The sequence below is a fragment of the Equus asinus genome, chromosome 4 (genome assembly GCF_041296235.1).
Source record: "Equus asinus isolate D_3611 breed Donkey chromosome 4, EquAss-T2T_v2, whole genome shotgun sequence".
NCBI classification, from domain to species: Eukaryota; Metazoa; Chordata; class Mammalia; order Perissodactyla; family Equidae; genus Equus; species Equus asinus.
The window spans coordinates 84,567,748-84,584,472 of record NC_091793.1 but is presented as its reverse complement, the minus strand read 5'-3'; the positions used below and the strand labels follow the sequence as shown (position 1 = coordinate 84,584,472).

The 16,725-nt window shown below is 35.4% G+C and overlaps 1 protein-coding gene across 5 annotated transcripts in view; it reads left to right on the top strand.

Annotated features, from left to right (window-relative positions):
- The window catches only part of LRP1B (LDL receptor related protein 1B), a 1,812,874-nt gene that overhangs the window by 789,784 nt on the left and 1,006,365 nt on the right, over window positions 1–16,725 (top strand). The gene's annotated exons all lie outside the window — the stretch shown is intronic.

Sequence of the window (16,725 nt, the reverse complement as noted above, 5' to 3'; positions counted from 1 at the left end):
GTGATGTGCATTTGGGTTGCTTTCACCTTTTGGTTATTTTGAACAATACTACTATGAACATGAGTGTACAAATATATGTTAAAATGCCTGCTTTCAATTATTTTAGATACATAGGCAGAATTAGAATTGCTGGATCACATTTTAATCTATGTTTAGTCTTTTAAGGAACCATCACACTGTTTTCCATAGTGACTGTACCATTTTACATTCCTACCAGCAAAGCATAAGGGGTCTAATTTCTCCACATCCTTCTCAACACTTGTTATATTCTGTTTATTTCTTTTTCTTTTTCTTTTTCAGTAATAGCCATCCTAACAGGTGTGAAGTGGTCCCTCATCATGGTTTTGGTTTGCATTTTCCTAATGATTACTGATGTTAAACATCTTTTCATGCCATTATTGGCAATTCGTATATTTCTTTGGAAAAATGTCTTTTCAAGTTCTTTGCCCATTTTTAAATTGAGTTATATGCTTTTTTGTCATAGAAGTCTTGATAAATTATGGATATTAATCCCTTATCAGATATACAATTTTCAAATATATTTTGATATATTTTCTCCTATTCCATGGGTTGCCTTTTCACTCTGATGTACAAAAGTCCTTTGTACATAGTTTTGATGAAGTTCAGTTTATCGATTTTTTCTTTTGTCACCTGTACTGTTGATAACATATTCTTCTTTTACTTCTTTGAGCTTTTTTTTAGTTCTTTGAACACATTTATAGTACTTGCTTTGAAGTCTTCACCTGCTAATTCCCACATCTGGGCTCTCTAAAAGGAAATTTCTGTTACTTGCTGCTTTTTTTGTATATGGGTTGCAAGTTTCTATTTTTTTGCATGTCTCATAATTTTTTGTTGAAAACTTGGAATTTTAGATAATATATTTAGCAAATCAGTATACTGTCCCTCCCTGCATCTTATTGTGGAGTGTTTTTTTTCATGTTTAATTTTTTATTACCGAGACTGGACTATCTCAGTGAAGTCTATTTTCCCCACAGTGTGCAATCTCTGATACCCTCACAGGGTATAGCCTTGGGCAATAGCACAGTCAACCTGAGATGACAGTGGCTTTAAAGGGCTCTCTTTGGTTGTCTATTTAACTGGTCTTTCTATTAACTTATGGCCTTTGTTGGTATCACACTCAGCAGTTAGCATTCCCTAACTGTCAGATGATTGCTCTACTCTTTTTTTTTAAATGCACTTTGGCATAAATTGCTTCACAGTCTTATTCAATAAAATTTTGTCCACTTTTCAAAGTGGGACTCTGTTCCAACCCCAGGAGGGTTCTTCTTCTTAGACATCGTTTCCCCTTATTCTAGCTGACTCATGTTTTAGTTTGTTACTCCCGTGTAGCTACCGTCCTGGTCTTAATTAATTACCTCCAAAATCTCCATTGCTTTTGACAGTGCCTTTAGGCTTGAACTTCCCCATGATCTATTCCAAATAAAGTCAGTTCCTTTGGGGAGAATGACACAGCTCTTTGTTCTTCAAGCCTGCCTTCTCTCCTGGTCAGAACCTCTGCATCATTACTCTGGAGGTGGAGTCGGGGACAGTGCTCCACTTTTCTAAAAGTGACACCTCTGCTTTACTAGTGACATTCCAGGTTGGTGTGGTTGCCTTTCTTCTTTTTGGCTTGCCTCTCTTGGCATGGAACCTCTGCTCTGTGGGTGATCTGGATAAGGGCAATTGGAGCTCAGTGTTCTTGGTCTGTTCCTGGGGTAGATTCTCCACCCTATGAGTATACTTCTGCTTTTAATGTGAAACCCCTTCCTTTTGCTGTGCCCATTGTTCTTTAGGTAAGAATTACTCTAGTTCAATCTCTTCAGAGAATAAATCTTCAGTGTTCTACTTCAAGGATTAGAAGAGATTATATAGGAGGCCTAAGTCTTTCAACCAGTTCTCCTATTTACATCCCCACTCCACCTTACTTCCACTCTTCTCAGGGCTGTTAATTCCTGAGCCTTTCCAGGATTTTGGTATTATATATGCTTGCTTCTTTGCTTTCCTCCGAGGGCTTTTATATTGCACAACTTGAGTTTCATTCATGCAAAAGTTTATTTTAACAGTGCTCCCTGGAATTGTGCAGTGCACAATCTATGTGTTTGGAATGCAGAAGCCCTGATCATCATCCCTCTTATCTCCTTCAATCTTTGGCTTAGATTTTACTTCCCTAGTACTGTAAAGGGCTAAGTTAGTCAACACTCATTTATTGCTTCTCTACTTCTAAATTTTTGTTGATATCCTCTGTCTGTTCTAGTCTCCTTTCTTATTCTCTTTATTCTTGTGGGTTTGAGCCTTTCTTAAGATTTATTGTATTGAGGATTTGACAAAGTGCAGAGGTGAATAGGTGTGTTTAATTGCTATGTTTAACATAGTTAGCACCTTTTAACCTCATATGTATCAGTCATTGTGTTGCATTTGCCTTTGTTCATTCTCATTGTGTTGAACATACACTTTCCCAAGGTTATTATTGTTGCCTTCTATGATCTGGGTTTAATATGAGGATTTGAGAGAACAATATTTGTCCTTTGAAGAAAAAAATGACTTTTATCTTCATTTTCCAAATAGATTTAGTCATAAATACCTCCAAACTACTAAATATGCAGAAATTGCTAGAAGATTTGAACTCCTTTTACAAAGGAGGTTTCTTTACTCATGCCACCTTACCTCCTCTAACCCAATTGCTACTACTACCTCCACCCTATTATGTTTATCTCACATAAGCTATGTAATATATTTATATAATTTATATATATACAATCCCTCTTCAATTATATAATCATTTTCTTACCCTTCTACATCTAGGCGTGAAAAATTCTCTTACTAGAGGTATGCAATTTCTACTTGGTAATTGTATTTTCCTCAGGCCCTTGTGGTAAATTTGGTTTCATTTTTCCTCTGTGGTTGCAACTAAATATATTAAACCAGATAAAGACCTGATCTTGGTTATATCATTATTAATAAATCTAGTATATCATCTTTACTTAAAAATCAAAACAAGATGTGATACTAGAAAATACCTTGGCTTTACCAGTCCAATACACCTGGCAGTCTCAGCTTTCTCTCTATATACCAATCCATGTCCATAACTCAACATTTATATGATACTCTACAAATTATAGAGCATGTTTGCACTCAGTTTGTCTTTTAATATTTATAAACTTATCCAGACATTTGCTAGGTCAGAATATGAGGTTCAGAAGGGTTAAGAAACTAGTCTACAAAAAAATGTCTGATAAAAGGTATCACTAGTAGATCTATCTCTTCTACCTTAAGGACTACAGCACATTTCAGGATGCCATGTGTGCCTGGTCTATTCTTCTATATAAATCAAAGATGGACGTGAAAATTACTGGATTTCTTTAGTGAAGATGTTGTTGATGATTATAATGATAATAATATAACTGCCAACCTATAATGAATGTTTATGGTATATCAGACACTAAGCTAAATACTTCTATCGATTTACTGTGTTTAAACCTCACACCATCTCTATGAAGTCAGTAATGTCATTTTCCTCAGATAATTTAACCTGAGGAGAGAACCCCACACAAGCATGTGTTGCTTTATTTTCTTCTCATATCCTCTTATAGATAAAACTGAGGTAAACATTTTTCTTGTACAATATTCCCACTGATAATTTATACCTGCAGATTATAGGTTTATTATTTAGAAAATTTTGTCAATGGATATCAATGCCAAGTCTGTCTTTTCATAACATAAAATAAATTAATCTCTTCTCCTTTGTGCTTCATAAATAGATTTTAATTTTCTAGGTAATGAAAACTGTTTAATAGTTCTGAATATTTGAATTTTAGAACTCTGAATGCCATTACAATGAAAAGTTTCTTAAGAAAGAAGAACCTAAATTCGCTGAATTACTAGAAATGATTTTATTTGGGGACCCAAAATAAGCAGTTTTTCATCTAGAGCTAACCAATGAGTTGGGATGCTTGGAACTTTTTCTCTGAGTAAACCCTCAGCTTGCAGATATAGCATAAAATGGAAAAATCTCTTCACATTGGTGTGGTACACTCTCAGGTTTTTGTTGTTGTTGTGTTCATGGTATAGACAGAGAAATATATGAAAAAACAGCATGAAAAATGTAAGAGAAGAAGAACTATTCCTCTACCCTTTAGGTCCTTCTGGCCGGTCTAAGAATTAAATTGATGTAAGACAGAGTAACAGGAGAAAATCAAAGTTTAATAATGTGTATACATGGGAGAAATCCAGAAAAACTGAGTAACTTGCCAAAATGGCAGAAGCCACCACTTTAAATTCCATCTTCAGCTAAAGATAAAGGAGGATGTTGGAGGTAGTGATTTTGGACTTTAAAGGGGAGGAAGGCAATTTATATGGAGATGGAAAAGTAAATGTTTGATAAACCAATGTTTGCTGAGCTATCTGTAAACAATGGGACCTGAGAGAAAACTTTGATAAAGTGGCCTTAGCAAGGATCCTCCTGTCTACCACCTCTGGTTTATATCATACTAAGTTATCTTATGGTACTAGCTCCTTTCTAGAACAGGCCTTCTATCTTAAATTCTTTTAAGCACTTAGGGGGAAGATTAAAGTTTCTTTCAGAGACTTTTGTCCTTAAAAATTATCAAGGGACCAGCCCCATGGACAAGTGGTTAAGTTCATGCACTCTGCTTCAGTGGCCCAGGGTTTCACTGGTTCAGATCCTGGGCGCAGACATGGCACCGCTCATTAGGCCATGTTGAGGCAGCGTCCCACATACCACAACTAGAAGGACTCACAACTAAAATATACATCTATGCACTGGGGTGTTTTGGGGAGAAAAAGCAGAAAAAAAAAGATTGGCAAGAGTTGTTAGCTCAGGTGCCAATCTTTAAATTAATTAATTAATTAATTAATAATAATAACAACCAAGGGGCTGACCCCGTGGCCCAGTGGTTAAGTTCGTGCACTCCGCTGCAGGTGGCCTAGTGTTTCGTTGGTTTGAATCCTGGGCATGGACATGGCACCGCTCATCAGGCCATGCTGAGGCAGCGTCCCACATGCCACAACTAGAAGGACCCACGACGAAGAATATACAACTATGTACCAGGAGGCTTTGGGGAGAAAAAGGAAAAAAATAAAATCTTTAAAAAAATAAAAAAATAATAATAATAACAACCAAGCCAAAGAGACACATTTGGAGTTGGCTGCTAATTCTGATCCCCCACAAAAGCATGGCAGTAACTTGAGTCTTTATGTTATAAGAGAACATGGGAGTGGAGAAGACATGCACACTAATATTCTTCCTGATGCAGAAGAGATATATATCACGTCCACACACATTCCATCAGTGAGAACTAGTTATGATGCCCTAACCAGATGAGAAGAGGCAGAACCTAGAGTTGCTGGCTGAGTAGCTGCTTCTTAGAAACAACTCTGTAGTGTAGAAGATAGAGTAAAAGTATTTTTAAATTATACATGTGTTTACCATACAAACTAAATGTGTTTCAGCAGGAAATTGGTTTATGAAAATACTAATCATCCATAAAATGGAATAAAATACAGCTACCAAAAAGGATGGGGAGATCTATGTGTGTTGAGTATACATACACACACACGTATATTAGTTAAAAAAAATAATAAAAAGTATACAATTTGTTATAAACCCTAGACTCAGTCCTCAGAATATTTTTTCAAACCACATAATTCACCTACAACTTCTATCTCATAATCGTACATCCAAATTATAGAAGATTTTGCTCTTTTCTTTTTGAAAGAGTAGTAAATCCTAATAGGATATTAATATGCAAAATGGAAATTATGAAGTGACAACTTTGTCATGTCTATTTATTAAATAGGATTTTAAAAGAATTGCTTATTGGTTCTGGTGGCTTTTTGTTGGATTTTTTAAAAAATTTTCTATGTAGGCAATTGTGTTTGAAAATAGTTTTATTTCTTTCATTCTCTCTAATTTGTATGCCTTAAACTTTTTTTTTTTTTTCATCTTAATGCACTGGGTAGGACCTCCAGCACATTACTGAATATGAGTGGTAAGAGCAGTTATTCTGCTCGTGTTATGCCTTGTCCCTGATTTTGGGGCAAAATAATTCAGTCAGGTTGAAGAAATTCCCTTCTATTAGTATGTTGCTAAGAATAGTTTTGTTTTTGTTTTTGATCATGGATGAGCACTGTTTTTTAGTAAATGCTTTTTAGGAATCTATTGAAATGATTTTATATTCTTTCTCTTTTAGCCTACTGATATGGTGACATGCATTAATTGATGTTCAAATGCTAAGTCACCCTTGTATTACCATGATAAACCTCACCTAGTCATGGTAAATTTTTCTCTTGTATATTGCTAGATTTGGATTGTTAGGAATTTTACATCTATGTTCATAAGGAATGTTGTTCTGTAGTTTTATTTTCTTGAATGCATTTGTGTGATTTTGGAATTAGGGTAATTCTGGCCTCATACAATTAGTTAGAAAATATTTCCTTCCCTTCTCTTTTCTAGAAATGTTTGTGTGGAATTGGTACTATTTCTTCTCTAAGTGTTTGGCAGAATCTCTAGTGAAGCCATATGGGCTTAGAGTTTTCTTTGTGGGAAGTTTTTAAATTATAAATTCAATTTCTTTAATAGATATAGGAATATTCAGATTATTTATTTCTTCTTGAGTAAGCTTTGGTGGTTTTTGTCTTTGAAGGAATTTGTCTATTTCACCTACGTTGTCAAATTTAATGGCACAGGGTTGTTCATGCTTTCCTCCTATTATCTTTTTAAAGCTGTAGGGTCTGTAGTGATATCCTCTCTTTCCTTGCTGATATTTGTAACTTGTGTCTTTTTGTGAGTTTTGCAAGATCATAGAATATGAAGTCAATACATAAAAAACAGTTGTATTTCTAAATGCATATGATATACAATTAGAAATTAAAACAAACAACACTTATAATAGCACAAAAAGTATGAAATACTTAGGTATAAATTGAACAATAATGTGCAAGATCTGTATGCTGGAAACTCATTTTAAAAAAGCCTCCAAAAGCCAAAAATAAATGTAGAGATACACCATATTTATGGGTTAGGAGACTCAATAGTGTTAAGATGTCAATCTTCCCCAATCTATAGATTCAACATAATTTTAATTAAAATCTCAGTAAGATTTCATAGAAACTGACAAACTGATTTTAAAATTTATGAGGTAATATAAAGGCTTAGGATATCTAAAGCAATCTTGAAAAACAAAAACAAAGCATGAAAATGCGTGCTTACCAGATTTCAAGATTTACTATATAAAAACAGTGTGATATTGGAGAACAGGTAAACAGGTGGATTAATGAAACATAGACTACAGCAATACACCCACAAATATGTAGTCAGTTGATTTTTAACAAAGGTGCAAAGGTATTTCAACAAAGAATGGTTAGTTTTCTCAACAAATGGTTCTGGAACAGTTTAACATTTAATGCAAAAAAAAAAGAAGCAGCAGCCTTGATTCATATTTTATACTATATAGGAAAAATAACACAAAATGGACCAAAAATATAGAACTATAAAACTTCTAGAAGAAAATATAGCATAAATTGGCTTAGGTAAGAATTTCTTAGTTTGACGCCAAAAGCATGATTCAAAAAAGAAAATACTGAGAAATTTGAGTTCATCAAAACAAGGAATTTTGTCTTTGAAAGACTATTATTTGAAAAATACTAATAAGAGAGTGAAAAGAGAAGCTACAGACAGGGAGAAAATATTTACAAATTAAATATCTCATAGTGGACTTGTATCCACAATAATAAGAAAATAGACAACCTAATAAAAAGTGGGCAAAAGATTGAACAGACACCACCAAAGATAGCATATTATTGGCAAATAAGCACATTAAAAGAGGCATTAGGAAATGCAAATTAAAACCACAATGAGGTACTATTACATACCTATTAAAATGGTTAAAAAATATCAAAATAAAAAGTTGATAATAACAAGTGCTAGGCAGAAGGCCAAGTAGTTAGAAGATTCATGTAGTGGTGGTGGGACTGCAAAGTGGTATAACCACTTTGGAAAACAGTTTGATAGTTTCTTATAAAGTGAAATGTCCTTTTAGTATATAAGCCAGCAATCCCAGATTTATCCAAATGAAATGGTAACCTATATTTACCCAAAACTTTTATGTGAAAGTTTATAGCAACTTTATCCATAATAAATCAAAAATAGAAATAACTCAAATGTCTGTCACTTGTGAAATGGATAGACACACTGAGGTATATTCATCCAATGGAATACTGTTCAGCAACAAAAAGGAAGGAAGTACTGATAAAATAACGCTGATGACTCTCAAACACATTATGCTAGGTAAAGATGCTGCAGGCTGGATGATTCCATTTATATGACATACTGGAAGAAGCAAAACTATTGAGACAGAAAACAGATCAGTGATTGCGAAAAATGATAGTGGGAAAATGAATGACAAAAGGGCACAGGAAAATATTTTAGGATAGTGGTCCTGTTCTATATCTTTTTTGGTGGCGGGGAAGGGAAGATTAGCCCTGAGCTAACATCTGCTGCCAATCCTCCTCTTTTTACTGAGGAAGACTGGCCCTGAGCTCACATCCATGCCCATCTTCCTCTACTTTATATGTGGGATGCCTACCACAGCATGGTTTGTCAAGTGTTGCCATGTCTGCACCTGGGATCCAAACTGGCAAACCCCGGGCCACTGAAGCAGAATGTGCGTACTTAACCGCTGCGCCACTTGGCCAGCCCCCTCTATATCTTGATGATAGTATTGGCTACACAACTATATGCATTTGTCAAAACTCATACACTAAAAAGAGTGAATTTTACTGTATGTATCATTATACCATAATAACAAAAATAGAACCAAGAAAACCATAAACAAAAAGAATTGCCTTAATGGTGTATCTTTCCATATGAGAACACCCTGAAAATTTGTGGCCAAGACTGTAGTTTAGCACTAAGCAAAGAATTCTGAAGACATCCATGTTAGCAGTCATCAACAGTAGCCTAATCTCTGCAAGCCAGCTCACACTGCATTTTACTAGGCCAAGGAAACAGGGGTGAGAGGATGAATGATGTGACACAAATTATCACCGTTCTAAATATGTCAAGCATACGTCCTGCTGACAAGAGGGACTGTCTAGCATGGTAAGTAGCAGCATCAGCTTTTCAATCTCCAAGTACCAAAAGTGAGTGAAGTATTTATTTTTTAAATGTGCTATATAAGGAAAGAATAATTTTTTCCTCATTGCTATGATTATAGTTGTTGGTTAAAAGGCAATTTTGTATAAGCCAATTTCAAGGAGCAATTTGATTACTAAAATTGAGAATGAAACATTATCCTATTTTGTAAAATAATGTGTCAGATAACTTATGTATTTGGAAAGGTGCCTATATCTTTTTGTATTTCTAAAGAGTTTATAAAAGTTCTAATTTCCTCCCAGGGTGAAACATAACCTAGAGACACATGAATAAAATAGCACAGCTGTGTTCTCCCTATGCCACTAAGTCCAATACACGATCAATGTGAATTGTTTGATTATGGGTCATAAAGGCAGCCAGCATAATGCTATTGACTACAGCATGGATGATCTGATGGCTACACAAACAAGATGGCAAACAATGGTCCTCTGGCTTAGAGATATTTATATAAGCAAAACTAACGAGGGAAGAAACCTCCTAACAGTAATAATTCGTAATTGTTGGAATCTGGTTAGCATCTTCTAATCGCCATTCTCTACTGTCTTGTTTTTACTTTGAGGCAGCTTAGCAAAATTTATTTATATATGTTTCCTGTATCAGAAACTTGCATTACATTTGTGGAAATGTGATCTAAATCCCAATGCTCTTAAAAAGCATAACAATCCCTACAGACTATGCGGAATAGCATAAGTATTTTGTGAAATTTGCTTGTCTGAATTGTTAATTGCCCATGCTATGTTGCAATTTAAATGTGGATGTACATTGCTTCAGAGAGTAATATTCATATTTCATAGAAACAAGTTAGCCAGTAGAGAAAAATCTTCATTTCCTATACTTAGTGTTTCTCTATATGTTGGGGACTTTGCATTCAGGTAAAGATTTCAAGAGAATTTACCAAAAATGTATCTTCTCCAGAAGGCAACAAAAGATACTTAAGTGATTTGGAGACCAAACTAGAACTAGATCATGTAACACCCAAAAATAAAAGAGCAAAAGAGAAAACCCTTCTACTGGAAAAAAGAAACATAGCTCCAAATTGCTCAGAGCATATAGATGATGACAAGAATATTGACAACAGATATTCTGTGGTATTGAATGAATGATTGAGCTTAAATGGTAAAATGATGATAAAAATAATGATAATAAAAAGAATTACTTTGTGTCAGGCAATATTTTAAGAACTTTATATGACTTACCTCATTTAAACCTCACAATAACCCTATGAGGTAGTTTCTATTATCCTCCTTTTAGAGATAAGGAAAAACATGTGTGGAGAGTTTAAATCATTTGCCCATCACTATGGTATTACATAACAAACAACCCTGGTATCTCAGAGGTTTAATGCAACAAAAATCCAAAATTTTACTCACATCATCGTCCAACTGGGTCATCAGTGGATGCTTCCCATGTGCTGTTTCAGGCTCCCTCCATTTTGGGCCTCTAACATCCCAAGGTCCTATGAGTCTTCTGCTGGATTCCTTGCATCGAGAGGAGTGACAAGTGAAGAGAGAGTGGAAAATTGTCAGAATGCTTTAGGGGCTAAGTCAGGAAATGGTACACACTAATTTTGCATATACTACATTGCCTAGAAGCCACATATATGGCTCCAACATAACTGCATGTCAACGGGGAAAGGTCATCTTTTTATTTGCCCAGGCAGAGGAAACAGGATTGGTGAACATTAGCTATGTATTCTTTGCCACACTCACATAGCCTAAAATTAGTAAAATTAGGGTTGGGGCTTAGTTACTCCAACATGGCTCAGAGTCCAAGGCTTTAACCGTAATACCCTACTACCACTCAGAAAAAAGAAAAAAGTGGTGAAAGAGAGATGAGATTTAGTAGTAATTAATGTTCTATCCTTTTAGAATTCCTCTTTTTATTAATACTACAAATTCAGAAATCTGTTTCTTGAATCTATTTCTAAGTCAAAGAATGGCTTAGAAGGTTAGATGCCTCAAAGCTACCCACTACTTGTAAACTGTGAACTTGCATTTGATAGGGAAAATATACTCACGTTTTGATAATCCTCTCCCATTCAACTTTGAAAAGGGCATAAAAATATTTCTTAAAAATCACAGAATGAAGTTGGTCTGTACTGGGAGAGTATTCATCCATTGAAGTAGATTTTATTCCTGAAATAATATCTCCTCTCCTTTAATTTAAAAAAATCCTCTTTTTTTTTTAACGATAATGTTACCAAAAGTTGAGTCTCTCAATCCAATGCCAATCCAAATAATGAGAACAGAGTCTTGAGTGAAGAGGAAAGGCTTTACTTTCTTTGCCAGGCAGAGGGGCCAAAGCAAGGGCTAGTGCCTCATTAAGGGCTAGCTCCCCATTAAGAAACAGGTAGGTGTTTTATTTGGGGTTTTAGGTAGAGGAGGGGAGCTGTGGCTTTCTTGGTCAGTGTTTTTCCATTGGCCTGTGTTTGGGGCTGCTTCCAGCAGAGGAGACAAAGGGTTTCTCATGTGACTGTCCTTAGCTGTTTATCTCTGTGGTGGAAGGTAGACTCTGGCCTCAGAAAGCCAAAGAGTTGGGCCTGGGAAGTTTTGTCTTCTTGATATTCTCTAGATATTAGTTTCTCTGTAAAAGAACTTCAAGATCCTATGATAGCCACAACTTTAGTAGGAGCCCAGCTTGAGGCCATCTGGGCTTTAACATTTGTAATTTCTGTTTGGCTGGAAATCTCATGGAGTCAGAGGTTAAAGAAACAAACATTTACATATGAGTGTAACTAAGAAGCAGGAACTGGGAATGTTTGCTTTTGGTTTTAACCCCATATATGCTGGGTTCACTGTAGAGGAACCCATATCAGGGCTGATATTAATTAAGAGCCAGTAGCAATAATGCTGAGGAATATAGATCAGATACCATGTTTACATATAGACAGTCTGCTTTGCATATTATATCTCCTTAGAAACTAATGGTCTTCCTACTTCAGTCTAAGATCCAAACTAATGATAATGTTGCATGAACCAATGACCATGCTTCATGAAATGCACTCTAGGAAGACTGATAATTCAAGTACGAAATTTTCGTTCTAGTTAAATAAGCTTTCTAACAAAATTAATCTGATGCACTTTTAATTATGTACATAATCATTATAGCATCACATGTAATTAAGCATAAATGGCAAGCAGTTCAAATAGCAATATTACAATAATTAGTATTGCTCTCACACAGTCAAGCCAAATTGTAAAGTTTAGTTTTTCATATTGTTGGTTCTTCATAGTTCTTCATGATCTATTGGAAGAATCAATATTTACCATTTCACTTGATATCATATACTGTTTAATCATTTCACTGTCATCTCTTTGCACATCCACACATTCTCATATAGAATAAGTACAATAAACTGAAAGGTAAGTCATCCTTGTCTGTTTTGCTATTTCCAACCACCAGACTCCCACTTAATGCTCAAAACCATGTGTGAGATCTCGTCTTTCACACTTATTTTTTCCCCATTTTCTCTGTTTCTCCCTATCACTACCCTCTTGTTAGTAATTCTTTTCAGTATCCATTGCTTCATCATACTCCAGGTGTTTCAAGTTTAGAGAGAGCTGAAAGATGGACTCAATAGTCTGTGGATTTTCTATTGTGGATTGAGACAGGGAAAAGAAGGATTTGGGTTACAGAGATTAAATGGAAAAACAATACATTTAAAGCGCTGAGTTAATATGCCTGCCTTAGAGTACAGACCAAACAAATTAGGTCATACCCCTACTTTCGTTTTCTTTATCCTACAACATATTTAAGTCTTTTCTATGAGAAACCTTTCCTATGTCCTCTTTCTGTCCCAAACCCTTACCACATTTATCTCTATCCTCTGTGTTCCAAGGAAATTTTTTTTGAAGGTCTAAATTGATCCTGTTAGGAAACCCAGTGCATTATTTAGACTTCATCCAAGTACATTTCTCTAAGAATTTAACATTTATTGCTCTGCTTACTTCCATGAACTGTTCTTCTTCCCTTGGTTTTGTGAAGGTTTCCTGGTTCTCCATCTGTATATTTGATTATTTCTCAATTTTCTGTGTTAACACCTCTTCTTCTGCTTGCCATTTACATGTAAAATTTCTCTGATTTTATTTGTATTATAAATATTCTTTATAAAGAATGATTCTTTCCTCTTTGGGCTTCAGTTGCTGACTGTATGTTTGTGACTTCCAAACCTACATCTCAAGTCCAGATTTCTCTTCTTCGATAAAATCAAATTCTCAACTCCTTCCAGCCATTATCTTGTCAACATTTAAACAATCAAAGGCAAACTTAATGTTTTCCCCCAAACTTCCAGTCCACAGTTAATCTTAATTCATTTTATTGGTGCTATTGACTCAGTGTCATTATCCTTTCACCAAGTTTTTGGCCATCCATTCACCTAATATTCATAGTCGTAATTTATGCTTTGGCCATTTCTAGACTTTTAGATAGCTTTTCTTCCTTCACTATCTTTCGTTCATCTTTCTCCCTGCTATTAGGTACTTTCAAACTATACAAGTCAGAGTATATCTCTTCTGTCCTCAATAACTAGCAATGACTCCCGTCATTGAAACAGGAAATTCTACTTAATATAAAAATTAATCCGCTTCAATCTGGCCCCAAACAACAATTCCAGCCCCATTCCCTACCACATGATTTAGCCACACAGGGTTATTTATCATTGTCTGTATTTCTTGTATGCTTTCATCTTTTTATTTATTTTCTCTTATTGTCTGCTTTATCTGGAATGCACTCTCATAAATTTTGTCTACTGAACTCTTCTTATCTTTTAAATTTCAAATTAAATTAAACTTCTTTCACTACTATTTTTCAGATCCTACCCCCATTGCCACTCTCTGAATGAATCTTTCTCTTTCCAGCTCATACCACTTGCGTTTTTATTTAGCATATGTGTTTTTCTGCTATGAATTATAGCTGTTGTTCATGTTTTGTCCCTCCTACCTAATCTCACCCACTTCCACACTCATGTTGTACTTTCTTAATTTGTCTAAAGCAATTTTGCTTCTATAGAACCCCAGCAGAGTGCTTAGCATTGACTAGGTGCTCAATCAAGGTTGAACTAAAGTAACATATATATTCAAGGCAATTTTGGACTGATTCCACCATAATCAAACAAGATGTGACAATTCAATTACCTAACTTGAAGATGTAAATGAACTATCTTTAGGACCTAATTTAGTTTAATGGACAAGAAATGACATCTGAGAGTGTTACTCCTCATCTTAGAGTTAAGCTATTGATTTATTGATTTATTCATCCTATAAAAATTATGAAACATTTCCTCTATCTATAGCACACTACTAAGCCTAGAATGACAAACAAATAAATAAAAGGATCAGCTGTGTTTGAACCATTGCCAGATTGTACAATGGGAATTAGAGAATCTTACTACTTTTTTTAAAGATTGGAACCTGAGCTAACAGCTGTTGCCAATCCTTTTTTTTTTTTTTCTTTTTCTCCCCAAATCCCCCCAGGACATAGTTGTATATTTTAGTTGTGGGTCCTTCTAGTTGTGGCATGTTGGACACCGCCTCAGTGTGGCCTGAGGAGGAGTGCCATGTCCGTGCCCAGGATCCGAAGCAGTGAAACCCTGGGCTGCCGAAGCGGAGTGCCTGAACTTAACCTCTCGGCCACAGGGCCACCCTGAGAATCTTATTATGAAGAGCACAGACTTTGTAGTCAGATTGACTTTGCTTTGAATGCCATCTCCATCACATATTTGCTATATAATCTTGGGTTAGTTGTTAACTATCAGTTTCTTCATCTGTAAAATGTAAATTACAATGATATCTGCAAGATTGACTATTGTGGGTTCCCAAAGAGATTGAATTTTTAAGAATTATATATATAAGGTTTATAATTTGTAGTTATAGATACTGGTGGGGGAAACCAAAATGTAAATAACTACCATAATACAAAGCAAAAATGACATAATTTCAAAAGAACCATTTATTCCATATTTGTTATTAATAACCTATTTTTACAGACCAAATTGCTGGTCTTTGTACATTATATAAATGTTAACATTTATATTAGCATATAATTAACATTGACTTAAAATCCAAACTTACAAATCAGATATAGTTGGTTTGTATATTGGCTGAATTTATTTCAGGAAAATAGAAATTGTTCCAAGTATTTCAAAGACAAAGCAATTTAATATAAAGTATTGATTGTAATCAGGACAGTGCAAATTAGAAGTAGAAGAAGGCACAGCCAGCTTTCAAGTTACTGCACTGCAGTTATGCTCCAGTCAGAGGGGAAGCCATGACACTTGATGTTTTCACCAGTAGCATATTGATGGACAAGAGAAAGAGACCACAGTTTCTGCCCTGGGGCACTCCATCCTTAGGAGGTTGACAAGAAGAAGAGGAACCATGCAAAGAAGGCTGTGAAATAGGATGAAAAGCAAGAGTGTGGAGCCCTGGAAACAAAGTGATGAATATGTATCAGGAAGTAGTAGTTAACTGTGTCAGATGCTGCTGATAGGTCAAGTAAAATGAGGATGGAGAAAAGACCATTGTACTTATCAACACTGAGGTTGTTGGGGACCTTCATGTGAGCAGTTGTGTGGAGCAATGGAGGTGAAAGCTCGCAGAGTGGGTTTGAAATAGAAGCAGGAGAAGAGACAGTGGGTATGAATTATTGTTTTCTTTTCTTCTCTTTTCTTTTTTTGGTGAGGAAGATGGGCCCTGAGCTAACATCCATTGACAGTCTTTCTCTTTTTTGCTTGAGGAAGATTGTCAATGAGCTAACATCTGTGCCTGTCTTCCTCTATTTTGTATGTGGGAGGGATGCTGCCACAGCGTGGCTTCATGAGTGGTGTGTAGTTCCACGCCAAGGATCTGAACCCACAAACCACAGGCTGCTGAGGTGGAGCAGGAGAACTTAACCACTATTATTTTTTAATTTTTGTTATAAAGAGGAACAGAGGAATTGGGAATGGTGACTAGTAGGGGTAGTGAAGTCAAGGTTTTTTGTTTTTAAGTTGTGAAAAAATAAGAGCTTGTTTGATGTTGAGAATGAGCTAGTACGAGGATCAGAAAACTTTCTATAAAGGGCTATCATAAATATTTTAGGTTTTGTGGGCCATAGGTCTCTGAGGCAACTAGTAGACTATGCCTTCATAGGTGAAAGCAGCCATAGGCAATATATAAATGAATGGGCATGACTGTGTTCCAATAAAACTTAATTGACAAAAAGAGACAGGTGCTCTAGTTTGATCTAATATAAATTTCAAAATATGATTATGAGAAGAAGTACAGAATAGCTGAACTGATGTCCTTGAGTAGGTGAGAGGGCATGGGATTTGTGCCCAAGAATTGGGGTTAGGTCTTTGATTATGAGTTCAACTCAGTCTGAAAAGCAACTAAGATAAAAATATGCAGAAGTGGCTAAATGTGAAGCATGGATGTGTAGAAAATGTTTTGATTGCTTCAGTTTTCTCAGGGAAGTAGGAAGCAACATCATCATATGTGAGTGATCATTAGGAAGGAGATTTGAAGTTTTAAGAAGAGAAGATGCATGAACTAGTTGCATGAAAGAGTTGAAAAGTA